Here is a 26,357-nt window from a genome sequence, read left to right as displayed (position 1 = left end):
GGCCTGGGGGGAGACAGAGGCAGCACAGAGGGTGAGGAAGAGACGAAACTGTGGACCAGAAACCTCCTCCCTCCCTCCACAGTCATCTGGGAGGGCTTGGCTGATCCAAGTGGGTCCTGGAACACTGACCGTTTGCTGCCAGCTTCACTGTGGCCTCATGCTTGATTCCTCTCACCCTAAGACACTCTGGGAGAAAACTGGATGGTGCCTAAGTTAGAACCCTGCACTTGACCTGAATTCAGAGCTCCCAGCGCTGCTGGACTCTCTCCTTTCACCCTTTATACTTCCAGGCAGACACCTCTTCTTAGCTCTCCCTCACTTCTGCAAATCTTCACTCTTTAAGTCCCATGTACCCGGAGTCTCTTCTCTGGAAAACATAGCTGGCTGATTCCCACTGTCGTTTAAGGCTCTTCAAAAACAACCTTTTCCCTGTGAGCCCCCAAGAAGAGTGCCCACTCCCACAGTGACCACGATGGGCTCCCCAGCCTGGCATCTCCCCTGCTCCGGTCCACGGAGCAGCCCCTGTCGTGGGCATTGTCCCAGCTTCACCAGGCTTCGGGCATCTGTACCCTGCAGGGACCTGCCAGGGGCAGAGCCACAGTCCTGCTTAAGAATGTGGGATTTGGAGTGAGGCAGAGCTCGGTTCAGAATCATCCCTGACACTTAAGGTCTGTTTCCCACCGTAAAGCTGTTATAACAACATCGAGCGCCTCACATACTAATGTGATGGGGTGTTGGTATATGTCTGGCACTGGGAAATATCCAAAATTATGTTAAGGAGTGTTTTGACTTCCCTAGGCTGGGTCTGTGTGTTCTGATCTCTGAACCCGTATCACCCTCATCCCTGGCCCCTCAGTATGGACAACAGCCACTCCCGCTTCTCAGCCTTCCCCACGTGGCACACAGTGCCCGTCATGTTCAATCGCTCCCCCTGCAGCGCCGCCACCGCCCTGTCCACGTTCTGCTGCTTCCAGCTGCTGACCACCACGTGGGCCCCATCCTGGGCCAGATGCCAAGGTAGGGTGAAGCTGATCCTGCAGGCAGAGACGGCTGTGATGGCTTCAGCCCCTTCCCTACCTCCACCTGGGAGCCTAATCATGAGACATAAAATGTATTCCCCAGTGTCCCAGACTCCAAATCTGTCTGAGAAAAAAAGAAACTAACTTTTACTGAGCACCTACTATGTGCTGAGCCTTCACAGTGTCCTATCACCCATTCTATCATAAAGGCATTATTATCCAAGTATAATATTTTACAGAAGTGGTTAAGTAAAGTCACAAACTGCCCAGGGAAACAAATCTGGAGCCCGGATTCAAATCGACGTCTGAGTCCAAAGCACCTGCTCTTTCCAGCTTCTCACTCTGCCTCCTGGGAAATGGGAGTGTTTAATGACAGAAGCTCACTCTTGGAAAGATGATAGTTTCCAGAGCTGGGTAACAGGATAGTGGATTGGGCAGGGATGTGGGAGAAGGAAATTGACAGCAGATCCCACTCCGTAATGGGGATGCTACATCCCTTGGATGCATCCCAGTTGGGTACTCCCATTACTCAGCTACATGTGGACTTGGTGACCACAGCCTTTTTGTCAGCCAGTGCACAGCTCCTGTCTGCCCTACTGCCGTGCATTCTCACTGAGAGAGGGAGTGGCCCAATATGTATGCCATCTGTATGCTCTGGACTCCCAAATTTATGTCTCTAGCTCAGACCTCTCTCTCGAACCCCACAACTAAGACGTGGTGCAGCTGAAAATAAAAATAAATAAATAAATATTAAAAGAAGAAAAAGAAAGAAATGAGCAATGAGAACATGCCAAATTTTTTTAAGTGTGTTGGATATGGTCAAAGCACTGCTCAGAAAGAACACGTAGATATATAATTTTAGATACTGTAATTAGAGATTATTTAAGAAAGATTGAAAATTATAGAAGTACGTTTTCCATCCAAGAAGCTACTTAAAAAAATAGCAAATAAACTCAAAGTAGAAAGGACATTTAGGGACTTCCCTAGTGGCGCAGTGGTTAAGAATCCGCCTGCCAATGCAGGGAACACAGGTTGGAGCCCTGGTCTGGGAAGATCCCACGTGCCGCAGATCAACTAAGTCCAAGAGACACAACTACTGAAGCTCATGAGCCTAGAGCCTGTGCTCTCCGACAAGAGAAGCCACTGCGATAAGAAGCCTACACACTGCAACGAAGAGTAGCCCCCACTCGCCGGAACTAGAGAAAGCCCGTGTGCAGCAATGAAGACCCAACGCAGCCAAAATAAATAAATAAATAAATAATAAATAAATTTATTTTAAAAAAAGAAAGAACATTTTAAAAGATTAAGGCAGAAATTATTGAATTTAGCAAATCAACAATAAATTTGAAATGAAATTTACAAAAACATTAAAAGTAATTTTCTTCTGATGGAGTTTTGATGGGTGATGGAGCTTCAGGTGTTTTCTTTCCCTTGACTTTCTACTTTACTTCTCTTACTAGATTTTCTAGGAATAGTGTTGCTTTTATAATACAAAGACCCTCTTTTAAAAAAAAGTCCTGTAACACTTACCACAGAGGATTTTGAAAGACTATCTTCAAATGGCAACACATTTAAAGCTCCAGTAGTAAAATCTGCTTTTTAAATTTGATGACCTTGGCTAAGTTGCACACTTAAACTGTATGAAAACTGGCCTGTTCTTAGATTTGCTGAACGATTAGCACGGTCGTAATCAGCTGTGCAAACGTCACCCACATTTCCTAGACATAGGGATCAGTAGGAAAAGTCTATAAGGAGTTCCCTAAGGGATAAGATCAGGCTTCCTCTCCCCCACAGCAGAATCCTAAGGAGCCTCGGCCCAGCCTGACCTTGTGTTCTCAGGAGAGGAAAACCCAGAGCCTCTGAAAGTGGAGAGTGGCAGGCCCAGTAGCGCCTCTTTGATCAGTGGCTATTGGCTTCTGCAGCCTGGACTGGAGATTTGGCGTTTTATCATCAGGGATTAAAAAAAAAGAAGGTTTGTAAATCAACTATACTTCAATTTAAAAAGAAAGAAAGGAAGAAAGAGAAAGAAAGGAAGGAAGGAAGGAAGGAAAAGAAAGAAAGAAGGAAGGAAGAAAGGAAGGAAGGAAGGGGGAAAGTCAGTGTTCCCATGGATAAGGACCTAGTACCCAAAGGGTAACCAGGCAGGGCCAGAAATGAGTCTTTAGAAGAGCACAGGCACACACACACACACACACACACACACACACACACACACACACACACACACACACACACCCTTACTGCAGTCTGGGCTGGACTATGGGGAGCCCCTCACTGGCCACACTCTGGTCAGTCACGGTGGTGACCAAGGCACATCCCTCACCTCTAGGCTCCAGCAGCACAATCCTGGCATCTTGCGGGATAGAGAGTAAATTAGGCAGAGATAAATTCCTGTCTACAGTCCCAGCCCTGGGGGGATATTCCCACCGACCTTTCCTAGGAGATAAGTTGCCTTTCTGGAGAGCACAGAACCTTCCCTGAGATGTGGGTCCTAAAGACCCTTCTCTGATTTATGGATGGGGAGCTTCGTAAAGCAGCAGCTCCTCTCTGTAGATTCCCAGATACTGTCTCCCATGGGCATAGACATTTAAGGCTTAGCTTCAACCCCCATTCCTTCTTCTCTCACACCCCCTTCAGAATATTCCGATGAGCTCAGCCTCCCCTCCCTATTCTACCTCCTAGTCTTCTTTTTGAGTCATTAGAGCATCAGAACAGACTTTCTGTTTGCACAAATCACACACATGGGCATAGCCCAGACCCAAAAAAAGGCCAGCCCTCCGAATCTGTCTACAACTGGCTCCATCACACTCAGACGCCTTACCTTTGGAGGTAGTAGGAAGGGAGGTCGAAGTAGGGGTCACTACCATACGATAGTGGGAAAGCCCCAAGAGGGAATGGGTCACCCATGGAGAGATTTTAGGAGGTATGTGCATCCCACATCAAGAGTGTCATTTGATGTTCAAGCCACCAACACAACCATGATTCTCCATTTCACTCAGTGCACTTTGTAATGGCTGTAATTATGTTTCAGTTGGTAACATACTTATCTGTCTTTCTGACATTGCACCATTCAGATCCTTTACTGTGGTGACTGCTTATTCTGAGTGGTGTCTGCCACACCCAGAGCATTGTTCTGCAATTCTAGCTGATTGACAGACTAACAGAACAAACCACATCCTCTGCAGAAGCACCAATGTCCTTACTTATGCAATGAACTTTGCCAACACCTTCTCCTTGAATATCTAGTTTTTACAACTTTGCAGTTGATCCTAGTGTTCTGTGATGGTTTGTTTCATTTTATAACTGAAATTCTAAGTAGATATTAAAGTAACAAACTTCCAGGCTACAAAGTATTTTACCCCATAGCACTGGAAGTATTTTGAAACCCATGCTTTTCTGCTTCCTGTTTACCCTTAATATTATATCCTGAGCAGTCTTCATGGCATTAAATAGTCTTTTAAATATGATTTTCAGAAGATTGTATATGCCACCTAATAGATGGTCTACAATTAATTAACAATTTCCTGTTGTTGAATTATTTATGTTGTTTTCAGTTTTTCCTTATTATGTATAATGCTGTGTTTATCCTTGTTGATAAAGCTTTGCTCCCCTACCTGATGAAATCTTTAGGCTAAAGGCAGATAAGTAGAATTGCTAGGAAACAGATATGAATATTTTAAAGTCTTAATGCAGCTGTCAAACTGCTTTTCAAAAGTCTGTACCATTTTACCCTCCAGACAACAGTGTATAAGGGCCCATTTCCTTCACTAATGGTAACGCTTTTTAAATTTTGCTTATTTGTGTAATAATGTGTATAGAAATTCAAAGAAAGTGTGCAAACCCAGTGTGGCCATGGCTGGGTTATGTGGCCTGGCAAAAGTCATCAGGCTTTGTTGTATTTGGAACATAAAAGTTTATGACTGCTGTATCTTCTTCAGGAATTATAAAATTTTATCAGTTGAAACATCCTTGTTTAAATGCATTGTCTTCTAGCATCCATTATTCCTGACAAGAAATCTGATGACAATCTAATTGTTATTCTTTTTCTATATTACCTACTTTGCTTTCTATGCAATGAAAAATGGATGAAAAGTTAGATAAATTATAGCACATCCATTGAATAGATTATTATGCAGCTTTTCAAAAGAATGAATTATGTATGTATTATTTACTTGAATGGATGGTCCTTATATATTATCAAGTGAGAAAAGCAAGTTGTAGAGAAATATATACCATTTTTATAAAAACAAACATCAACTACAAAACTCTATACATTTGTAATCATATTTTGCATACATTTTCTAGTCTAGAGAAAGGAGCAAAAAGGTAGAAACCAGGCTATTCAATGTTTTTTTCTATTTTTTGTCCGTGCTGTGAGGCATGCAGGATCTTAATTCCCCAACCAGGGACCAAACCTGTGCCCCCTGCAGTGGAAGTGCAGCGTCGTAACCACTGGACCGCCAAGGAAATCTAAGGCTGTTAGTTTTAGATTCCTCTTTATTTAGGAGAGAGGGTGAAGATTATGGGGTACATTAATAATAAAAACACTAATAATGTTATTTCATATTTGTTTAAATTTGAATTTTCTTTACTACTAGAGGTTAGGTATCTTTTCATGTTTATTAATCATTTATTTGATTATATTCTTCTGTAAATTTTCTACTCATATTTTTCATACTATTCTATTGGACTGTTTGGGGTTTGAGGGGAATCAATTTATAGAAGCTCTTTATATTTTATCAATCATGTGTTGCACATATTTGCTGCAGTATATCATTTGTCTTTGACTTCGTTTATGGTGCCTTTCGCCATGCAAAAATGTTAAATTGTTATGTAGCCAAATATATTTATCTTTTTCATTTATCTTTCTCATATATAAGCTCTGAGTTTCATGCCATGTTTAAGAATGTCTCATCTATTTTAAGATTATTCCTAAATATTATTTTAAATTTTAATTTTGTCTACATTTAGATCTTTTTTTATTTCATTTTTATTGGCGTATAGTTGCTTTACAATGTTGTGTTAGTTTCTGCTGTACGGCAAAGTGAATCAGCTATACATATACATATATCCCCTCTTTTTTGGATTTCCTTCCCATTTAGGTCACCCCAGAGCATTGAGTAGAGTTCCTTGTACTATACAGTAGATTCTCATTAGTTATCTATTTTATACATGGTAGTGTATAAATGTCAATCCCAATCTCCCAATTCATCCCAACCCGCCCCGTTCCCCCTGGTATCCATACATTTGCTCTCTACGTCTGTGTCTCTATTTCGGCTTTGCAAATAAGATCATCTATACCATTTTTCTAGTTTCCACATATATGCATTAATATACAATATTTGTCTTTCTCTTTCTGACTTACTTCACTCTGTATGACAGTCTCTAGGTCTATCCAATCTCTGCAAATGACACAATTTCATTCCTTTGTATATACGTACCACATCTTCTTTATCCATTCCTCTGCTAATGGACATTTAGGTTGCTTCTATGTCCTGGGTATTATAAATAGTGCTGCAATGAACATAGGGGTGCAAGTAGATCTTTAAATTTTATGGGATATATCCCAATAGCCCTCAACACATGGGTCAGAGAACCACTGTGAAGATTCTGCAAGTTACTAATTATGTCTATTGCAATTACACATTTAGGATGGGGAAAATAACAACAGAGTGAGTCTGTGGACCAACTAGACCTACTGTGAGTCACACTTGAGCTCAGACTCTATTGGTCACTTGACCATCATAAACCCCTACTTTAACTAGTAGGCACAGTGGTATTTTGGGTCCCTAGGAATTAGCATCAATTCAGAGCCAGTGTCTAGTAATCCCTGAAATGTCTGGGTATTGTCTTTCTCCAATGAATAGTAACCTAAAATATGATCACAAGTACTTTGGGGGAAGAAGATTTATGGTAGGTATAAGTGGAAATGATGGTATGTACTTTTGGAAGTGACGCAGAGCTATTCAAGGGGATCCAGCTCCCTTCTCAATCAAAGGGCTCTGGATCTAGAAATTGACTTAGATCTGGAAACTGAGTAAGAGATCATGAGTCTCCAAAGCGGTGACTCAAGTCAGGTATTTTTTACTACCAGACTAGAGTTTTTCCTTTATATAGATCAAACAATCCTCTAATGAGATGTCCATCTATTTTGTTCCTATAAACACTGTGATCAGTTAGCTCCTGCCAGAATCTCTGCGAGCCAAGTCATTCTGATTACTGGTATAGCCCTGTTGCTCTTTACAGTAGATACACTGACTTCATCTTTGGAGCCAGGAATAGGAGACGTAGGGAGCAGCCACTACCGCAGGGCTGAAGCAGAGCCCCCAAGGAAGGAAGAAATCTGGAAAATGGTCCCCTCCCCCAGGACTTTGATCCGGATATGGTTGGAGAGAGCATGGCTATGGCTCACTGGATGGTGAATTCGGCTGAGGTACCATGCCAGGAAGAATTACTGGAGAGTCACCTTCAGGGGTGCCAGGGGGAACCATCTCAGGAAGGTTCGGAGCCTCAGAACTCACTGCAAAGCCATCAAAGTGGTGCTGGTGGAAGCCATATGTGCAGAGGTGTGACGCTGTTGGAACTTACTGGAAAACTGCATTTTGGAGCATCAGGAGAAGCTGTGTGTGGGGAGGTGCTGGACCACAAGAGCCTGCTAGAACAGGAGGAAATACCCCTTCCTCCGCCAGTGTCACTCCAGTGCCCTGTGATAAAGTCTAACAACATGGCAGCTGGCAAGGGGGTGATGTTTCAGCACCACAAACAAGGCAACAATGGGAGGGTTTGGAGCAAAAAGGCAATGGATTTATAACTGACACAGTCAGCTGATGACCTCCGTCTCCTTCTACTCACTTCACTTTTATGTGGATGGTTTTTGTGCTTCTATACTGTTATTTCAATAATGTCTCCAGAGTCAGTGGAGACAAACACGAGTACTCAGCCTGCCATCTTGAACAGGAAGTGTCATTTAAAAAAAAAAAAATCTGTAAAGCAGCGTTAGGAAAATATGAAGCACTGATACCAACATGGTTTTTGAAATGGGGTCGCTTGAGTTGTAAGCCCATCACCATTATTAGCTGAACAGCCAAGTCGTTGAACTTAAAACTTAGGTAGTTTAACTTCAAAAGCCATGCTTCTGCGTAAAATTTCCCTATGTCTAAAATGAAAATAATGCTTTCCTGATAGTGGAACTGAACTGACTAGGTGATGTAAGTGTGTGAAAGTGCCTAGCATGGTGACTGACAATGGAAGAGACTTGACAAACGCTAAGGGAGCGAATGGCAATCAATAAGTAATATTTTCCCTTCTCTTCCATCTTCCTGACAGATGTGACTAGAATGGCAAGCAGGCAGTTGACAGATGCCAAAAAATTGTTTTTCTTTTTACCATTTTCTTAAAATTATTGAGCATTTAATAGGCAGTGACATGCCAAGCCCTGAGAATACACAGATAAATAACTCAAGGTCTCTTCCCTTAAGGAATTCACATCTGATGGAAAAGACTGATAAGGAAATGCGTATTTCAACATAGTGTAGTATGTGCTGTGATAGAGACAATGTAAGGTGTGATTATAAGACCTCGGAAAGATTACAACACAAACGGGGGTGGTCTGGAAGATTAACCCTAGATTGCATCTGAAAGGATAAATAAGTTAGCAAGATAAAGAGTGATATATTTTCAAAGCACAGGGGGCATATATGCAAATGCAGAGGGTAGGAGAAAGCATGGGACATTTGGGGAAGTCCAAACATGTAGCAAGGCAAAAACATAGATAGTTAAAATGGTGAAAAATTAAGGTGGAAAGGTCAGGCAAGCAATGAGATTTGTAGCAGAAAAGTGATATACTCCCAGTTGCATTTAGAAGAAATCTTTTGCCACATTTGGAGAAAAGATTAAAGAGAAATGAGCCTGGAAGTGAGGAGAATATTAGAAAGTTGCAGCAGCAGTAAGCCAAGTGAGAAAGTATGAGGGTCTCCCCCAGGACCATTACCATCATGACTCCATTCCCCATGATGTCTAGGGATGGTTGCTCCTGGAGCTGTGCAATGCAGAGCCTACATAGTCCTGGACCAAACAAAAGCAAAGGCAGTATGATATGCAGAGACAGATTTGAGAAATATAATTGTGAAGTTTGTGAAATATTATTGACAGAATTTGCTGAGAGAGTAAAGAAGAGGAGGAGTCGGCAATAATATTCAGATTTCTAACAGAGGCAAATACTTAAATGTGGTCCTAGTCACTGTGGCTGGAACCCTAGGACAAGGGCATATTTGGGTAGATGAACAATGAGATTAGATTTGAGAGATGTTGTTTTTGAGGTGTCTGAAGCACATCTGAGAAAAGATACCCTGGTAGGCCACGGACTATATGAGTGTAGAGACCAAGAGGCTCTAGACTAAAGATGAGGATCTTGAAGTGTGTAAGTAGCGATAGAAGCTCTGGAAGTGAATGGATTACCCAGGGAGAAGTTGTACAATGAGACCATAAGAGGGTCAAGAATATAACACTGAGGAGCAAGTCATCTTAGAGATAAACACTGGTCTGGAAAATAAGTTGAGGAGAAAAAAAAAGTTAGAAGAAGAAAAAGAACCACGTCTCTTGAAAGGCAGTGGAGGAGAATTTCAAGAAAAAACATTATAAACAGCATCAAATTCGAGAACCAGGATGGTAAAGGGTTCATCAGATTTAGAAACTAGACAGTCAAGAGTGAATGGCAAGAGCAGTTACGGAGGAGTCGGGGGACAGAAGCCAGGTTGCCTCATATGAAAGATTGAATGGTTAGTTCCTGTATGAGTCAGGATCCTCTCTGTTTCAAGTGTCAGAAACCAAACTCAGACTCAGCATGGAAATGGAAAGTACAGAATAGAATTGGCTTCTATCATAGTTATTAATAGATCCAGGGACGCTCAGAAATTGCTTTTCAGAAGATGGTCAGAATCTCTATCTATCTCATATCTCCTTTTTCTTCCTTCTCTCACCATCTCTCAGCTCTGTTTAAATCTGTGTGTTGGCCTCTTCCTTCAGATAGACTTCTTCCAAGAAGCATGTAGCTAGCTACCGCATTTCAAATACTCTCAGAATTATAAAATCAGAAGAATGGGAAAAATCTTAGCTCCAGGGCAATCCAGCAGGAATTCTGATTGGTCCATCTTAAGTTATGTGCCCATCCCTGAATCAAACCCTGTGGCCAGGTGAATGGAGTATTCTTCTTGCATAGCCTATATGCAGGGGAAGGATATTTGCCCGAAAGAAGAGATTCTGGATAGAGAAGCAATATATATCTACTATATTCCACACCTTAGCTGCTTAACATTCCATTTGCCCATATGTACAGAATCAAAAATGTCCCCACTTGATACGATGCAGCCATCCCATTTACAAATGAAAATGCACCATTTCTTGAAGAGAAACAACTGAATGTCATGTCTAGTTATTGCATCCAGATCCTTGAAATAAGTGCATTCCTCTTACTTTCAAATCTTACTCTTTTCGTCTATGCAACCTTTGACTTATACATTTCAACACTCCTGACAGATTAAAAAATGATGGAGGAAAATAGAAAAACATTTTAATTAATTAACAAAAAAGCTATCACCTGGAAAAGGAAGGGAAACAAACAACAGTCACCAATCCAAAGTATATATTTCTGGGCAGGGGTAGGATGGAGAAGGGAGTTTATTAGTCAGCCAATATGACTCCCTGCCATCCCGCCCACTCAAAGAACTCTTTTGCCCATTGCCCTCCATGGCCATGACTGAGAGGGGAATAGAAGAGAGTCATCAAAAAGATCCCTGTTAGAGCCTGAACTTCTATAGTAGCCCACTTCCTGCTGGCACAGTTTATGAGAGGAGGGGGTCTAGGGTCACCTTTGAGGCTGAGGAAACATACCCTCACCTTTTGTCCAGGCTTGAGGTTTCACTGCTAGTCAACTCTCCCAACACTGTATAGACTTCAGAACTGTGTGTTCACAGAACTGGGCTCTACCCTTACTGCTCTCTCTCTTAGCCATAAACCTTGGAACTTTGCCCTTAGCCCCAGGCTTAAATGTAACTGTGAAAGAATAAGAAGTGAGGCAGAATAACCTGCACCTGTGACAAGACTGCAGCCCACTTGCTGGCCCCGTATAGGGAGAAGGATTACTTAGACAGTTCAAGGAAGGAGAGATGTGGAAAGGGACCAGGGAATCTGGTTTCCTTCATTTTTCTGGCCTCTCAGGTGTCCCAATTTTGTCTCCCTGCTGATTTCCCATCTCCTTGCCTTTTATGCTAATTTTAGAAGGGGCAGAGATTCTGGGTTTTGCAATTCTGTGAGAAGCACGGTTAACCCAGCCTCAGCAATCCTGTCCACAGGCGGAGGGGTCTCCGTGTTGTCCCTTTTCTGCTTTCAGCCAGCTCAGCTCAAATCAAAGCTGTCTCTGTTTTGTAAGACCTTACTAAACAGAGACACAAGAAACAGCCAATATTTTCTACCATCCTGGTGTTTTTCTACCAAGTTTCCTAAAGCTCCAGCTTCAATAGCCATTTGGTCTGAGACAGTTAAACTGCAGTGTGAAAGAGTTTAACCATTTACGTCAGTATCACCTAACACAGAAAGGGCCTCTCACTCAGCCAATTTCACATTTTGGAGCCTCTACCTTTTTTTTTTTTTTTTTTTTTTTTTTTTTTAATTTTATTTATTTATTTATTTTTGGCTGTGTTGGGTCTTCGTTTCTGTGCGAGGGCTTTCTCCATTTGCGGCAAGTGGGGGCCACTCTTCATCGCGGTGCGCGGGCCTCTCACCATCGCGGCCTCTCTTGTTGCGGAGCACAGGCTCCAGACGCGCAGGCTCAGTAATTGTGGCTCACGGGCCTAGTTGCTCCGCGGCATGTGGGATCTTCCCAGACCAGGGCTCGAACCCCTGTCCCCTGCATTGGCAGGTGGATTCTCAACCACTGCGCCACCAGGGAAGCCCGGAGCCTCTACCCTTTTAAATCTTGATTTGACTCAAGGTTCTTCTTTCTGTCTTATTTTTAGAAACATGCAATAACTTGCAGTGTAATGAAATGTAGAATCTAATTGGGCTTTAAATTTAAAACCTTTTTCAGGCTACTAGACAATGATGAACTTTGTAGATAGATTGACTTATAATCGAGATCCTACATAGAATGTTGGATGATGATAAGGTCTAGGAAGAAAAATGAAGCCAGGGAGAGGAGTATGGGTAGAGGGGTGCACTTTTAAAAGGGTGTCACTAAGAAGGTGACATTTGAATAAAGACCTGGATGAGGTAAGTTTGCAAACCATGCAGGTATCTGGGTGAAAGGTATTCCAAGGGAAGAGAACCGAAAATACAATTGTCCTCGTGTTGGACAAAGCATGGCTGCCCAAGAAATAGCAGTGAAGACAATACGGTTGAAGTGAAGTGAGCAAGGGGGGGCGACTGGCAGGATACACATAACAAACAATTTCCTTGTTCGGGGTCATTCAGGTTATTTCTGATATTTTTATTTTATAAATAGTTTTGCTCTCAACATTTCATAAATTATTTCTTTAGAAGAGACTCCCATAAATGGAAATCCTGGATTAAGTGGAGTCAGGTTCTTGATTCATAATGTCAAGTTCATTTCCTAGAAAGGTGTAGAGTTTCCCCTTTCACCAAAAATGTATGAAGGTGCTCATCTTATCTCTCATTACCATTAAGTGCTTTCCTTTTCAAATATTTGTCAACCTGGTGGGCAAAAATGGTAACCCATTATTGTTTTATTTATAGTTACTTGATTACTAATTAAATTGAAATTTTTATGTTTATTGGCTGGTTAGATTTCCTTGTTATGCACTGTTTTTCATAAATGTTGCTCATTTACCTACTTAGGCATTAGTATTTTCCTTATCAATTTGCACAGTCCCTTTGTTAAGCTTACTGTCTTGGTTCAGGCTGCCACAGCAAGTACCATAGACTGGGTGGCTTATAAACAACAGACATTTATTTCTCACAGTTCTGGAGGCTGCAAGTCTGACATCAGGGTGCCAGCATGGTCAGGTTCTGGTGAGAACACTCTGGGGTTATAGACTGCTGACTTCTCATGGTATCCTCACAGGGTGGGAAGAAAGCAAACTAGCTCACTGGCCTCTTCTCATAGGGCACTAATCCCATCATGGGGGCTCCACCCTCATGACCTAATTACCTCCCAGAGGCCCTCCTCCAAATAGCATCACATTGGGGATTAGATTTCAACATATGAATTTTGGGGGGACACAATCCTTTAGTCCATAACACTTATTAAATCTTGTTTTCATTTTTGCTGGATCTCCCAAAATAATATGCAGGAATAGCTCAGGGTCATGAATATTGTGCTTGTTATCACTGCTCCATCACCGCAGTGGGAGTCTCCAGCAAGGTACTGCTATATGTAAGATGCAGGCTCATAGAACTCTACACTTTGTCTCTCTCTTTCGAGGCCAGCAAAGCATCCTATCTCCTTCCTCCAACTGCCCTTGCTGTCACTCAGCTCCTTCCTACTACAGGTTCCACCCTGTTTGCTGTTCAACTCATTAGTCCATATTTTACAGCAGTCTTCCTCATTATAACGTGATTTTTTTTTTTCCACAGAAAGGGTCTTGTGTCTATGGTGATGCAAGAGAAAGTCTGTGCAGGGACGTTGCAACTTTCACTTACTTTAAGAGCTGGTTAAAGCTGATTGAGGTAAAGAGTCAGTGGAGATCCTTAAAGGGCCCAGCAGGGGCCAAAACTTTGTAGCAAAGTTAAAAGTAGGAAAGCATAAAGAACTCATTTCTTGTCATTGCAGTTACCTCTCCTAGGCATGAAACTTTTCATATGCATCTAACAGCAACTTTCCATATTCAAAGATGTTTTTCATGTATTGCCTTACACATTTGGTCTGAGACAAATTTTTAGACAACTTAGACAACTTTTTATTCATTTTATTTTTTAATAAATTTATTTATTTATTTATTTATTTTCGGCTGCGTTGGGTCTTCGTTGCTGTGCACGGGCTTTCTCTAGTTACGGTGAGTGGGGGCTACTCTTTGTTGCGGTGCATAGACTTCTCATTGCGGTGGCTTCTCTTTGTTGTGGAGCAAGGGCTCTAGGTGCGCGGGCTTCAGTAGTTGTGACACACGGCCTCAGTAGTTGTGGCTTGCGGGCTCTAGAGCGCTGGCTCAGTAGTTGTGGCTCACGGGCCTAGCTGCTCCACGGCATGTGGGATCTTCCCAGACCAGGGCTCGAACCCGTGTCCCCTGCATTGGCAGGCAGATTCTCAACCACTGCGCCACCAGGGAAGCCCTGGCAGACGGATTCTTAACCACTGTACCACCAGGGAAGTCCCACACAACATTTTAAAACCACTTTGTTAAGGAAAAGGTAAGTATTGTATGGCAGCTACAGAATGATAAAGGATTACTGGGAAAGCTTTCTTTTTATAAATGAGAGAGAGTTTAAACATTTTTCATGTGAAAGGTAAACAAATAGTAGGAAGGGAGCAATTCAGCAGCATAATTAATAAAAATGGCTCTACTGCAAAGTCTAATAGCCTCTCCCTTTTGTTTACCCTCCACATGCAATAAATCAGTCTTAAAGTATAATTTTCCAAAAAATGATATCATGACTCTCATACAAATATAAAATGAATAGGTGTCAAAATCTTATTCAACTCATTAACTAACGAAAGAACCAATAAGATGTTACAACCAGTTCAAAGGACATTTGAGAAGCTAGGTATTTGTAGGAAACGTTAGAATAAGATTTGGGGGTTAGACAAAAAACTGATTAATGTCTAACAAGACAATAAACCATAATCTTTGGGATTATCAGTTCTAATAGACAGAAATTATCTGCATCTCCAACAGATGAAAATGTACACATTAACCTTTGCTCAGAGATGGTAGAAAGTCAAGCTCAATGTGGCACTGAAGATATTCTGCTAACTTTTCTGCCTATTGCCGAGTTTCAAATGTTTTTTCTGACATAGAATGAAAACAGTGTTGTAAAGGAGGGGGAGTACAAGTGGTTCTGGAAACGAGGGAGCCAAGAAGTCAGAAAAGGGTTCTAGGAACCCACAAACTCTCCCTCCTGATTCAGAAAGAGGAATGACTCTGCCAACAGCCTTCCAAACCAGTAGTGAGAGAGTTCTTACTGAGCTGCCCCACTTGGACTCCCTACCAGCCTCTATCCCCAAAGGGGGCAGAAGAATAGAGGCACTGAGAGGAAGAAGCCGTCAGGTGAGACTCCATCCTCTCCCAGACACTGGAGGGAAATAATTACATGGAACACCTGCTCCAGGCAAGAGCTCACAGCCCACAGCAGAGTCCCAAACACAAAAGAGCATGAAGAGGACCTGTCAAGGCTGCATAGACTCTGAGATCTGTGGGGCCAGATGTGGTAGATCAATTGCTCTGACTTAATTTTGCCATTGGAGGTATGAAGAAACCAATAAGAGAATGACAGCTCAAGGACCTCAAGGAGGTGGGAAGGGAAACCTAGCCAGACCAGAGGTGGGAGACACCTTGGATTATGGAGGAAAGGGGGAGAACATCCTTCACTGATGGGAAGGAGGTAGGAAGGGAGAGAACCCCTTACAGATTCATAAGGCATTGGGAGGGACAAGAAGTTGGAGTTCCCAGACCATTTTTTCTGCCTCACCTATGAAGATGGAGGGTGCAGGGGTGAGGAAGTGGGCTTTAGAAGACTGATGTTATAGGCTGAACTGGGTCCCCTTCCCCCAAATCCCCAAATTAGAATGGTGAAGTTCTAACCTCTAGTACCTCAGAATGTGACTATATTTGGAGATAGAGTCTTAAAGGGGTTATTAAGGTTAAATGAGGTCATTGGGGTGGTCCCTAATCCTATGTGATCAGTGTCCTTATAAGAAGAGATGGTTAGAGACTCACAGACATAGAGAACAGACTGGTGGTTGCCAAGGGGGAGGGGACTGGAGGAGGGATGGAGTGGGAGGTTGGGGTTAGAAGATGTAAGCTATTATATAGAGAATGGATATACAACAAGGTCCTACTGTATAGCACAGAGACTATATTCAATACCCTATGATAAATCATAATGGAAAACAATATGAAAAAGAGTGTGGGGCTTCCCTGGTGGTGCAGTGGTTAAGAATCCCCTGCCAATGCAGGGGACACGGGTTCAAGCCCTGGTCCGAGAAGATCCCACGTGCCGCAGAGCAACTAAGCCTGTGCGCCACAACTACTGAGCCTGCACTCTAGAGCCCGCGAGCCACAACTACTGAAGCCCACACACCTAGAGCCTGTGCTCCGCAACAAGAGAAGCCACCACAATGAGAAGCACACGCACCACAACGAAGAGTAGCCCCAAATTGCCGCAACTAGAGAAAGCCCACGCACAGCAATGAAGACGCAACACAGCCATAAATAAATAAATAAATATTTTTTTAAAAAGAAAGAATGTATATATGTATAAGTGAACCACTTTGCTGCTTAAGACACAGACATGCACAGAGGAAAGGCCATGTGAAGACAGAGGGGGGAGGCAGCCATCTACAAGACAAGGGCAGAGGCCTCAGAAGACATCAACCCTGTTGACACTTTGATCTTGGACTTGTAGCCTCCGGAACTGTGAGAAAATAAATATCTGTTGTGTAAGTCACCAGTCTATGACACTTTGTTATAGCAGCCCAGCAAATGAATACAACTGGTGAAGGTTTAAATACATGTTGAGGGGAAAGGGAGATGGTCCTGAGTAGGACCATGTGGAAAAATTGCCAGGTGATATTAAAAGTCAATTATCTTGGAAGCCATAATTTTTTAGTGAATTTCTTCAGTTTTCCACGACAACTTAACTGTAGAAGTTAAGACATTTGGACTGATCAAGCACAAGGTTTCTCCCAAAAGGTTCAGTGGGAAAGCAGTGAGAAAAATAACAGGGCAATTACAATACAGTGATCAAAGTGATACATTGTGCAGTACAGACTATATAAAGAAGGAAATAGAGTGGGGAGGGGATGGATATAATAGGACAAAATGGAGGGTTCAGGGAACAGGGATTCTCGATAGTATTGACAAGCTAATGTAAGAGAAAACAGAGCAGAAAGAGGTAGAAGAACAGGAATTGATGGCCAGAGAGTAGGGTGTGTACATTTAATATTTCAAGATAGACGAGACTTGGGTGATGACAAGTCTAAATTACCCCCATGTTTGAGAGCAGCTGAAGTGAAGTTGGGCTGAAAGTCCCTGGAACTGAGGATGTCAAAGAATTGTGAGGCTAACTATTGAATTAGGTGAACAATGAGGTCACCCAGATTGAGGCTGGGACTTCTAGTAAAGAGGAATCTTGTAAGCTAGTCCTCCTTGAATGAGGGGAGTGGCAGCAGGCTGGTCATTCAGGAAAATTTTATGGAGCACTTACCATGATCCAGATTCCAGGGATATAGTAAAATTAAGATAAATGATCCCTGTGATCCTGGTGGTCTTCCAGTGGAGGTGCTCATACTCTGGTGGGAAATGCAGGATGCTAACAAGGAGGGGTTCAAGGCCAAAAGGCAGGAATCTCTGACTAGACACGTATACATGATAGCAAAGGAGGACTGGATTGGCAATGGCTTTGGGGACCTAGGAGGGTGTGGTGCTCCTGAATCCACAAGCATACAGCTCCATGATGGCACCTACAGATTGTATATCTCTCATTCACCACTCTATTCTCAGTTCTACATAGAAAACGCCAGACACATATTAAGAGTGCAGAATATTTGTTAAATGGTGATTGACTGAATAAATGAAGTCAAGGGGAAGGTGGAACATCAGAGTAAGAAAAATCTCCTCCAATCCAGAACTGAAAGTGTTTCATCTATTTGTGATACTCTCTAAAATGATCTATTGATCCATTAGATTAATGAGCCTAGTACAAGAGCTCTTCAGTCTGAAACATGAACAGAATTGCTGAGCCAATGAAAGATGGCAGTTAATTCATTCCACAAATATTTATTGAGCACCTCTTTTTTTAATAAATTTATTTATTTTTGGCTGTGTTGGGTCTTCGTTGCTGCGCATGGGCTTCTCTTGTTGCGAAGCACGGGCTATAGGCACGTGGGTTTCAGTAGTTGCGGCACGTGGGCTTAGTTGCTCCACGGCATGTGGGATCTTCCCGGACCAGGGCTTGAACCCGTGTCCCCTGCATTGGCAGGCAGATTCTTAACCACTGCGCCACCAGGGAAGTCCTAATCATTGTTTTTCTAATGCTCATTTTTTTGTCTTAATTCTTATTCCATTTTCTGAGTGGTCTATCCCAGTCTTTCTACCACTATTAAGCCCCTGCCCAAGTAGGGAATTAATATAGAGAGCTAACCTAACCCTTCCTAGGGAATCATGGGGCTCTGAAAATAGACAAGTTCACATCTGTGCTCAACATAAAAGCTTTAAACAACCATGCACTTTCTACCTAAATCTCTGGGTTTCAAAGCAAGTTCAATCTTGTTGATCTCAAGGAGTGTTATAGACTGAACTGAGTGTCCTCCCCCCACCCAAGCCCCCCGTCCCAAAATTCATATGTTGAAGCCCTGACCTCCATTTCCTCAGGGTGTGACTGTATTTGGAGATGGGACCTTTAAAGAGGTGACTAAGTTAAAAAAAAGAAAAAGGGGGCTTCCCTAGTGGCGCAGTGGTTGAGAATCTGCCTGCCAGTGCAGGAGACACGGGTTCGGGCCCTGGTCTGGGGGGAATCCCACATGCCGCGGAGCAGCTAGGCCCGTGAGCCACCATTGCTGAGCCTGCGCGTCTGGAGCCTGTGCTCCGCGGCAAGAGAGGCTGCGATAGTGAGAGACCCGTGCACCGCGATGAAGAGTGGCCCCCACTTGCCGCAACTAGAGAAAGCCCTCGCACAGAAACGAAGACCCAACACAGCCATAAATAAATAAATAAATAAATAAAAATTGTATAACTTTAAAAAAAAAAAAAAAAGAAAAAAAAGAAAAAGCCACTGGGATAAGCCTTTATCCAATCTGATTGTCGTCTTATAAGAAGAGGAAATTTGGACACAAAAAGAGACAGCTGGGATGCGTGCACACAAAGAAAAGGTGACATGAGGACACAATGAGAAGATGGCCAACCGCAAGCTAAGAAGAGAGGTCTCAGGAGAACCCAAATCTGCCAATACCTTGATCTTGGACTTATCAGCCTCCAGAACTGTGCGAAATAAATTTCTGCTGTTTAAGCCACCTAGTCAATGGTATTTTGTTATGGCAGCCTAGCAAACTAATACAAGAAGAGACCTCAATAGTATTCTTTTCACACCTTACATCAGCGGTCCCCAACATTTTTGGCACCAAGGACCAGTTTCATGGAAGAGAATTTTTCCACGGACAGGGGGTGGGGGAGGGGTGGGGGTGATTCAGGCAGTGATGCGAGCGATGGGGAGCGATGGGGAGCGTTAGATGAAGCTTCCCCTCACCTCCTGCTGTGCAGCCCAGTTCCTAACAGGCCAGAGCCCGGTGGTGGTCCGGAACCCCGGGGGGGGGGGGGGTTGGGACCCCCTGCCTTACATTATTACCTGTTAATCTCCCTCAATTTTCCTTTCAATAGAGAAGATGCCCTAAGGGTTTCTGACCAGCCAAAAGAATCCCAGGAAATAGAGAATGGAAAGGAAACCAGGAGCTTCAGATTTACAAATCTGAAGAAAGCAAAGGTGCCTCTGATGATGCAGATGAAATAGATTGTGCTTCTACAGTGTGGAATAGTATCAGAAAGTCAAAGTTATATGGTAAGAGGAGGTAAAAAACAACTATATCTAAGGTTTCATACTCCATCCCTGATCTTCTGAGATTGATCATAGAACAAGATATGTATCCCCATTTTTGGTCCAGAAAATGTAGTCACCATTGCTATATATATCTCCCCCTCCCCCAAAGAAGGATGCAACAAAGAGGAGGTGACACCCGTATAGCTCACAGGCATCATGTGTTACATATAACATTTCATATTCCCAGTCTTGGACTATGCCTGTTATGGAGTTGATTTACCATCAGTTTCAAAGACATATAATCCAAAAGAACCCTAATAATAAAGAGAGACTTGTATGTTCTGAGAATATGTGTTATGTTTTATGCACACTATGTACATTGTTTGTACATAAATACACATACTTGTGTTACATATATGTGTGTTTGTGTGTTATATGTTAGTAGATCTGGAATGACCTAATCTGTTTGATGGGAATCTACACAAATCTTGACATCCACCTAAAACATTTTACGTATAAAAAGAAATCTGTGGGGAATTCCCTGGCAGTCCAGTGGTTAGGACGCTGCGCTTTCACTGCCGAGAGCCTGGGTTCAATCCCCTGTCGGGGAACTAAGATCCCACAAGCTGCCTGTCACCAAAAGAAAGAGAGAGATTTATGAACAAAGACCTTTATCATCTTATTTGTAAAATAATAGATAAAATAGGTGAAAAAATAGATAAAACTTAAATGCTAAATATGGTATGTCACTTTATGGGATATATGCCGCCATTAAAAATGGCATTTGTCAAATCAAAACTGTAATGAGGTATCACCTCACACCACTCAAAATGGCCATCATCAAAAAATCTACAAACAATAAATGCTGGAGGGTGTGGAGAAAAGGGAACCCTCTTGCACTGTTGGTGGGAATGTAAACTGATACAGCCACTATGGAGAACAGTATGGAGGGTCCTTAAAAAACTAAAAATAGAACTACCATATGACCCAGCAATCCCACTACTGGGCATATACCCTGAGAAAACCATAATTCAAAAAGAGTCATGCACCACAATGTTCATTGCAGCTCTATTTACAATAGCCAGGACATGGAAGCAACCTAAGTGTCCATCGACACATGAATGGATAAAGAAGATGTGGCACATATATGCAATGGAATATTACTCAGCCATAAAAAGAAACGAAACTGAGTTATTTGTAGTCAGGTGGATGGACCTAGAGTCTGACATACAGAGTGAAGTAAGTCAGAAAGAGGAAAACAAATACCGTGTGCTAACACATATATATGGAATCTAAAAAAAAAATGGTTCTGAAGAACCTAGGGGCAGGACAGGAATAAAGACGCAGACCTAAAGAATGGACTTGAGGACACGGGGAGGGGGAAGGGTAAGCTGGGACGAAGTGAGACAGTGGCATGGACATATATACACTACCAAATGTAAAATAGATAGCTAGTGGGAAGCAGCCGCATAGCACAGGGAGATCAGCTCGGTGCTTTGTGACCACCTAGAGGGGTGGGATAGGGATGGTGGGAGGGAGACATAAGAGGGAAGAGATATAAGGATATATGTATATGTATAGCTGATTCACTTTGTTATAAAGCAGAAACTAACACACAATTGTAAAGCAACTATACTCCAATAAAGGTGTTAAAAAAAAGAGAGATAAGAAGGCGGAAAAAAAAATGGCATTTGTAAGTAGTTTGTAATAATATGGAAATGCTTCAGTTAAAATGCTAACTGAAAAATCATGACGCAAACTTATATACGGAAAGGCTGAAATTATACTAACATAAATGTCTACATATAAAAATGCTTGAAAGTAAATAAGCATGGAATAAAAGTGACAGATTAAATATGTACTTCTCAAATTTCCCACAAACAGTATACATTGCTTCTATATTTAAAAACCTACTATTTTTAAATGCCTAGTTATTCCTTGGAGAAATGGCTGATTCTAGGGCTGGAGCAGGGAAAATACAATATGAGCCTGGAGCATATTGTACTGCCAGAAAGTAACAATTGCTAAAAACAAAAACAAGAAGAAAGAAAGAAGGAAGGAAGGGAGGGAGGAGGAAGGGAAAAAGAAAAAAGAAAAGAATAGAGATGGAGGGATGTCAAACGGACAGAGGAGCCAAACTGAAAGGGCCCAAACTGGAACAAGTGAGCAAGAAAATAAATAATGTAACATTGAATTTTAATCTAGAGTAGAAAATTAATATACATGCATCCATACTGATACCAAAAAATGACTGAATAAATAACTAAACGACAGGGGTGCTGATCCCCTGTGCAGTCGAAAATCCATGTATAACTTTTTACTCCCCCAGAACTTAACTACTAATAGCCTACCGTTGACCAGAAGCCTTACTGATAACATAAACAGTCAATTAACATATTTTGTATGTTATATGTTATGCACTGTATTCTTACAATAAAGTAGAGAAAAGAAAATGTTTTAAAGAAAGTCATAAGGAAGAGAAAATACATTTACAGCACATATATGTACTTATTGAAAAAATCTGTGTATAAGTAGAGCTGTGCGGTTCAAACCCATACTGTTCAAGGGTCAACGGTAATATATGTAGATACTTTCTCTTCCCAGAGGTGGAGATTTAATACCTCCTCCCCCACGTGGAGGGTGGGCTGGACTTGGAGTCTTGCTCCCAGAGAATTGAGTGTAGAAAGGGAACAATAGTAACTTTAGAGTGGAGAAACCTGGCAGACACTTCCCTATCCAAGTGACCAAGGTCAACACCACCGTAAATGCCATGTCGCTATCTTGTACTCCCTGATAGGATGAGATAGGAAGTACACTTCAAACCTATCATCCCAGTCTAATCTGTGTTATCTTCCCCAAACCTATCATCCCAGTCTAATCATGAGAAAATATCAGACAAGCCCAAGTTAAGGTACATTCTACATGGCCTTGACCAACAGTCTTTAAAACTGTTAAGGTCATGGAAAACAAGACTGAGAAAATGTCACGGACAGGAGGAGATTCAGGACATACCAGATTAAATACAGTGGGTGGTAACCTGGATTGGAACCTGGAACGGAACCTGGAACAGTGAAAGGACAATTAGTGGAAAATTTGGTGAGAGATGCTGGGAATTCCCTGGGTGGTTCTGTGATTAGGACTCTGTTTGCTTTCACGGCTGGCGGCCCAGGTTCAGGGAACTGAGATCCCACAAGCCATGCAACCAAAAAAAGAAAAAAAGAAACTTGGTGAGATACGAATAAAGTAGATAGTTCAGTTGTAATATTGTACCAGTGTTAATTTCTTAGTTTTGATTAAATGTGCCATTGTTTTATATAGATGTTAACATTAGGGGAGACTGGGTGAAGAGTATATAGGAGCTCTATCTTTGCCAACTTTTTAGTAAATCTAAATAAATCCAAAATAAAAGCTAATTTTTATACGTCCCTTAGCAGATTTCAAGAGACTGTTTCTTAACTTTGAATGTAGAATTTGGCAATGATTATTAAAATTGTGAATAGGTAAATCTGTTACTAAAATTTCACAACTTGAAATCGGCTATGCAATTAGAGATTTTAGGTAATATATGAGAACTGAGTTGTTCTTAAATTTTCCGAAAGAATATGTTCCACTTTCACTGTGGAAACTTCTAGACACACATCCAAGGCAGCAGGATTCACAGGAGGGCTCAGATGGAGCCCCCTCATCCCTCCTTGCCTAGCCCTGCAGATGCCCTCCTGAGTCTCTAAGGGTGGGGACATTTAGGCTGGTGGTGCTTCTGGCAGTGGCTGATACTTTTGACCACAGCAAGGAATGGGGATTTGACCTGGTATCTCTGGGTACAAAAGAAATAAGGAGGTAAACACTTCTCTGATAAGAACTTGACTCCCGGCCTTAAGACTCTCCCTCTCTATACTCTGGCCCTCCTGGTGGTGACCAGTGCAGGTCACTGACCACTGCCTCCCTGCCCCCCAAAGCCAACCTTAAGCCTTTCCAAGCAGGAATTTTGCAGAGAAGAGTTACGTGTCACCTAGAGGACTCTGGCCTCTCCAGTGTCTACAGCCCTCTGTCCCCAGGGAATCCCCTGAAGGAAATAAACTATTCCTACCTGGGACTGATGGACTCAGATTGCTTTTGTTTGTTCCTTGAACAGAAAGAAGCCTGGGCTGCAGCAGGCATGGAGCTCTGCTGGTCATCCTGAGTATTCTGCTGTATAAGAGCGTCATCCCTATTTCCTCTTGTCTCTAGGACTCTGCCCTTAAGCTCACCTGGTCCCTGCCCACCACACTCTCAAGCCCTTTGTTGAGTCATGAAAACATCTAAGCAAAATGTGATATCCTTAGAGTCATATGTAATATCCCTGAGTACAACCCTTATAAGGCAACATTCCTACCTCCAAAATTGTCCCAGCTAGGCTTTCTGGTAACAAAAGGTCCTGGAGGAAGACCTTTCTCCAGGGGTTCACATTCCCAGGACGGTTGCAGGCAGAGGGGCATGGGGTGATGACTGCAGTAAGAGGGAGAGGACCTAGGAAAGGGAGTAGACCCATACAGGGGCCGTGCATATGTTTGCACTCATGCATGCACATTGCCTGACACTTAGGAGGCCATCAGTATCTATTGTCAAATACTTATATATTACATATATATATATATATATATATATATATATATATATATATGTAATATATAGCACAGAAAAAGGAGAGATGTATCCAAATGTCCCTTAATGGCCCAGAGAGAGCCTGGAGGAAAGCAGTCACATATTGAAGAATTGGAGAGCTGTGGCCATGGAGAAATATTTCAGTAGGTTTTTGTCAAATTCAATCCATTCTAGACCAAGCCACCAGCACCATCTCCTCTTGATGCACATTTGTCGTGATGAATTATATGTTTCTATGAGTTGCATGTTCAGATCTCTGACATCTGTTTGGAAATTCTGCTCATTCTCTGCAGGTGTCCTGACACGGAGAGCACTGTTATGCAATTTTTAGGTGCTCCAGAAATGCTTGTAATTTGACAGACTGACACTGAACAGTGGGCTTACACGAGCTTTAAAAATGTGTTTATCTGATCTCGGATAGTGCTGTCATCCTACATATGCCATGAAATTTTTCTATTGTAAAGTATTTCAAATGAATGGAAAAGAACAGCATAATATATAGCCAACACCCACGTTTCACAAATATTAACATTTTGCCCTATTTGCTTCATCTTTTTTTCAAAACTAAAACATTCCAAATTGAATAGAAAGCCGTTTTGTGCTTCTCCAAGGTCCCGCTCCCCTCTCTCCACCCTCCCCAGAGGTGACTGCTGTCCTAAAGTTGTGTGCATCTTTCAGGCCCATTTTTTTACATTTTTACTATGTATATATGTTCATAAATAATATATATTGTTTTGCTTATTTTTAAGCTTTACCAAATGTGGTATTACCACACTGTACCTATCATGCTTCAATTTACCGATTTTCATCAGCTTTGTGTTTTGGGAACTGAATCACAGCACATGTGTCTCTAGTCCATTCACTTTCACTGCATAGAATGAGCATTCTCATTGTTTGAATAGACGCTATTTACTTACCTGTTTTCCTGTTGATAGACATTTGGGTTGTTTTGATTTTTATCTATTTCATATAATGCTGCCATCTCCTTGCACCACACATATGTGAGCTTTTCTGTAGAGTTTATATTGGAAGAGGGGAGCTGGGTCAAAGGGCACATCCATCTTGATCTTTAATATATACTACTAAATTTGTTCTCTGAAGCCATTGTACCGATGTGCACTCATATGAGAGCTCCCGTTCCTCACATTGTTCTTAATGTCTGTGCTCTCAGACATTTCCATGTTTGTCATTCTGATAGATGTGAAATAGCATCTCATTTTCCTAATTACCAATGCAGTTGGTCCTCTTTATATGTTTGATGGCCATGCAGGGTTCCTCTTCTGTAAATTGCCTGTTCGTTCTCTGTCCACTATTTATTGGATTGTATGTCTGGTTTTTATTGATTTTAAGGGTTATTTGAATATTCTGAATGCTAATCCTTTTTGATAGACTACTCTCTTTCCCCCTACTTTTTGTAATCATCTGATGTCCAGGTTATTACTCTTTATTCCTTGTTCATCCTAAAATTTAACACCTTGTTCATTGTCTCTCTTTCCAGCACAAGCACTGCCTTAATTATTAAGGATTTCAATATTCACAAGGATGATCTTCTTAGTTCCTGATCCCCTCCCCCAAGCCACACACTCCACAGTCATGCCCCAGACCTTGCCATTAGCATTGCCTTCATTATCTTGATGACAAGCATCCCACTCTTTCTGTATTTATCCTTCAACACACTCTCTCCAACAGCCCGACTTCAATAATTCTGCAACCCTAATGGAACCTGCTATCCATTGACCTGCCAATTTTTCACATCCCTTACCCCTTCATGTCCCCACCTCATACCTTATCTGGCTTAGAATCCACATTCCATCATTATAGTCACTTCTTTGTATGTGTAGTTGTTCCTTTGCTCCTCTCTTCCTCCCTTGAACTTTTCTGGAAAAAAAAAAAGAACCAACATTGAATAAATATTACATAATATTTAATAATAAATATTACATAATTTAAAAGGGATCAAATTATCAAGAAGATGTAACTATCCTAAATGTGTATGCA

At 41.9% G+C, this 26,357-nt stretch overlaps 1 protein-coding gene across 1 annotated transcript in view; it reads right to left on the bottom strand.

Annotated features, from left to right (window-relative positions):
- The window catches only part of LOC118889884 (dehydrogenase/reductase SDR family member 2, mitochondrial-like), a 64,100-nt gene that overhangs the window by 5,706 nt on the left and 32,037 nt on the right, over nt 1–26,357 (bottom strand).

This window comes from Balaenoptera musculus, chromosome 2, assembly GCF_009873245.2.
Source record: "Balaenoptera musculus isolate JJ_BM4_2016_0621 chromosome 2, mBalMus1.pri.v3, whole genome shotgun sequence".
Taxonomy (NCBI): Eukaryota; Metazoa; Chordata; class Mammalia; order Artiodactyla; family Balaenopteridae; genus Balaenoptera; species Balaenoptera musculus.
The sequence above is the reverse complement of the archived record's forward strand: the minus strand, read 5'-3'. Positions and strand labels throughout refer to the sequence as shown.